Here is a 3,881-nt window from a genome sequence, read left to right as displayed (position 1 = left end):
CCCTCTGTCATGCTAAAAGCAGTTAGATTACATTCCTAAAGCTAGCCACCAAGATCTATTTATTCCTTTATTTAGCCACATCCTCCTCCTAAGATGGACTATCAAGGACCAGCTGAACTAGCTAAGTATTGAAGTCCAGCAATCAAATGGCCCTTCGGTTTAACTAATTAGCAGGCCCAATGAAAATTAAACACCTCACCCTAACAGGGTTTCTTCTTCACCTTTATCAACCAACAGCTGCCTATCTTAGATACCTGCTTGGTTTCTAATTCTGTTTGATGGCTGAAATTATTTTTACATTCTTTCCTTTCTAAGGCTGTTTTTGTCTTTACTAGTGAATATCATTTCTTGGAGGAAAAAGCCAGATCTCTTATTTTTATTTTTATTTTTATTTCATTTATTTATTTATGTATTATTTTCAGATCCACTTTATTTTCCTTCCCTCCACCCCCATATACAGAACTCCTCACACATTTCTTGCAGCTAAAGTCACTCAATGTTGGCAAGGTACCATTTTATCCCTAAAATGTTATTGGCATCAAAATATGACAGTTACCAATGTTAAATCCATAAAATACACAGCACATGAAGCTTTAGACATTTGACAATTACACACAGAAGAAGACAAGCCTCAGCTCCCCCCCCCCCACACACACACACACTCTGCATGTTTGGGATTGCGAGCTCACTGGACCCTGTCTGGCGACTGTACATGGGTTCAAGGGCAGCAGAGACAGCAGGCCGTTACTTCAGAGGACACTGAACACTGTGATCTGAAAACATGTTATGATGTCACCCAAGTGTGTACCACACCACTTCCTCCTCCAAGATGACCTCATAAACCTAGAATGGCAGGTTCAGCTGACACAAAATGGAGACAACCCAACATTTATTCTGTGAAGACATCCTATTCCTAGCCACATGCTCTGAGTTTGAATGAAACCTGTCACATTCATTTTTGTTTTTTAGGTTCTTGGATCCATCAATTTGGCACTCAACTGGTTACTTCTTTCTTGGTAGCACCAGAGTCACATTTGACCTGGATGGCAACTAGGGGCTGTTGATATCAAACATGAGTTCCCCACCCCCATAATATGGAAAATACTTTAAAGTCTGAAAGTCCATATTCAGGATAAGTTGCTGTATTTGCTATGTTTTTATCCACTGTTACACATGTTATATGTGGAACTCTGTCTGGGACTAATTCAATTATTCTGTTCATTTACACAAAAATACAAGGTTGTCCTTTGGAATAGCCAATATCAGCATCATTCACACCACTACATTCTTGAAGCAAGGACACTGGAAACCGACATGCTCTTCAATCTGGACCCTTCTGATGAAAAGTGCTTCATCAGGACAGTCTGTGAGATTCTTCTGTTCTTCTGCAGAGTACGGCTTCAGGAAACTCTTCAGATCTTCAAGGAACTTTTCATAAGTATGTGGCTCAGACGTGCTGCTTGCATATTCCAATGCCGTCTGTGGTTTGGGGAAAACCATAAGCCCTGGACTCAGAATCTGGTCTCAATATTTCAGAACTTCTTCAGTTAGAGTCTGGAGCATGGCCCACATTGTGAATATGAAGAGTGCAGCCAAGAAACCCATACAAAACTAGGTAGAGGAGCAAGGTCAGACCCCAATTCTTGGAGGTGTGCCCCAGAAACTCTCAGCTGGTCAGGTTGCAGATGAATAGCTTCGATTGGGCCAGGCTCTGGTGGAAAGATTTTTTTTTTCAGACTTTGTAATGATGGGCATGTGGAACTTGAGGTGAACAGAGGCTCTGGGGTTGGAGGTGATGACAGGCTCGGCAGCACATCCTGACGACCGTGTCAAAGACTACACAGCCACAGGGGCATAGAGCCGACTATGCTGCGCTGAGCCACCACTGGGGCCCAGGAGCCGGTAGATCTCATTTTTCAATTCTATGTGTTAGTGAATCTTTCTTTTGCACTTGCTATTGTTTTTCCAATACATATAGTGACACTAAACAATCATTATTTGTTACCAAATTCTTTTTCTTTTCAAATTTTCTTAATACCTATTTGTATATTTACCTATTTTTCTCTTTTAAAGATTAATTTACTTTTTATAATTTTAATTTTTTAAACTTTAATTCTTTCATTCGTTACATTCCAACTGTAGTTTCTTGTTCCTCCACTCCTTCCAGTCCCTCCTCCCTTGTCCCACCTTCCCCAGATCAACTCCTTATCTATTCCAACCTTGCTAGTTCCCCAACACACACACATACACACAAAGGAGCAAACCTCCGAGGGAAGGCTATATATGACAACACAGTAAGAGGGAAGGGTCTTAAGCAAACAAACATGTGTAGTTATAAGTTGCTACCACCTTTGCCTGAATCAGCCATGCTAGTAGACCCTCCTGTCTTCCCTTTTGTTCTACCTTTGCTCTGGGAGGTGATCATGCCACTGGCACCCACCTGAGACCCTTGAATCTGCAAATAAAAGACACACAGTAAATTCCTTTACAATTTGCCATCTTGGCAAATTGTACTACCTCCTGCCTGGAAAGTGTGCCCTTACTAATTTATTATTCCTGTTTCTACACTTGCCCTAAACTTCAGTGGCTGGTCCCACCTAGCCCCTGCCAAACATCCTTGGCCACCCACCTGCAGTAGAGGCCACAGGCCCCAGCACTCCCTCAGACCTCACATGGTTACTGCATTCATCTTCCTCCAAAGTATGGCAGAAAGACCTCCCCTTCTCCCTTGCTTCTCCTTTTCCTCCTGGGACCCAGAAGTCATGCCTGTACCTTCTGCTCAGAAGTTGGCCCCTGGCTTTCTTTACTGACAAATCAAGAAAGTATTGGGGAACAAGACCTTTGCATCAATACCTCCCTCTACACAAAAGTGTCAGAGAAACCCCTACTCCCATCGTTGGGATTTCCAGAAAACCAAGCTATATAGGTATAAGGTTTATGTAGCAGACCTAGTTTATACCCATACAAGGTCTGTATTTGTTGCTTCAGCCTCTGTGAACCTATATGAGCCCTGCTTAGTTGATTCTGTGGGCTGTGTTTCCATGGTGTCCTTGACCCTTTTGACCCCCACAATCCTTCATCCACATCTTCTGTGCAGTTTGTAAATGTCACTTTTATTTCCTCAGATGAAAGGATGAGATGTGAACCATACCCAGGCTGGGTGAATACATGGCTTGGGCTGAGCCCAGAGCATTTCTTTCTCTATCTTTAACTATCTCTAGGCCTAGATCTGGAAGATCCCAACCTCCATTCAATTTAATCTTCCAAGATAAATGATTAAATCTAGCGTCTGTTGGCATCTGCCTGAATTGCTCTGCTTGGCCGCAAACTAACTTTTGCAGTATGTTCTAGTCTTCTGGCCCTTTCTCACTCTCTGACTCATTTTGTCTTCGCCTGTGTCTAGCTTGATCTTTCTGAAATCTGTTTCTGTAAAATTGTTCTGCAAAACTGTCATACAAACACACTACCCACTGTATCTTTCTTTCCTTGTTCTTAAGTAGCCTCTCTTTCTCCTGTTCTTGTGAGAGTTGGGAAGATCCTAATTCTGACTAAATCTGTCGAATCTCTCTCTGAGTCATCACGTTGTCTGCTTCTCAATAGCTATCACTTTCGAATATGGCTTCTTGCTCCTATGAACTAACCTTATCTTCAATGCTAATGATCAAAGGTGTGTACTGAGGGCATATCTATATTCCAGCCAGATCATATTGAAATCCAGAGTTTGTCTGCATTCTAGATGGATCATATACACTTAGAAGATCTTTAGATGTGATTTCTTGCAAAAAGCAGCCATATTGCTATATTAAATTTCCTCAGGGTTCCCCTGGCCCTATGTAGTGACAAAAAAAGGTTTAAAAATTGATCCACTTACAAAAATACAG

The 3,881-nt window shown here is 41.8% G+C and overlaps 1 pseudogene; it reads right to left on the bottom strand.

Annotated features, from left to right (window-relative positions):
- Positions 1–843: 843 nt before the first annotated feature.
- LOC110320808 lies at positions 844–1,726 on the bottom strand (annotated as a pseudogene).
- Between the last annotated feature and the right edge of the window lie 2,155 nt (positions 1,727–3,881).

Source organism: Mus pahari, chromosome 4 (genome assembly GCF_900095145.1).
Source record: "Mus pahari chromosome 4, PAHARI_EIJ_v1.1, whole genome shotgun sequence".
Taxonomy (NCBI): Eukaryota; Metazoa; Chordata; class Mammalia; order Rodentia; family Muridae; genus Mus; species Mus pahari.
The sequence above is the reverse complement of the archived record's forward strand: the minus strand, read 5'-3'. Positions and strand labels throughout refer to the sequence as shown.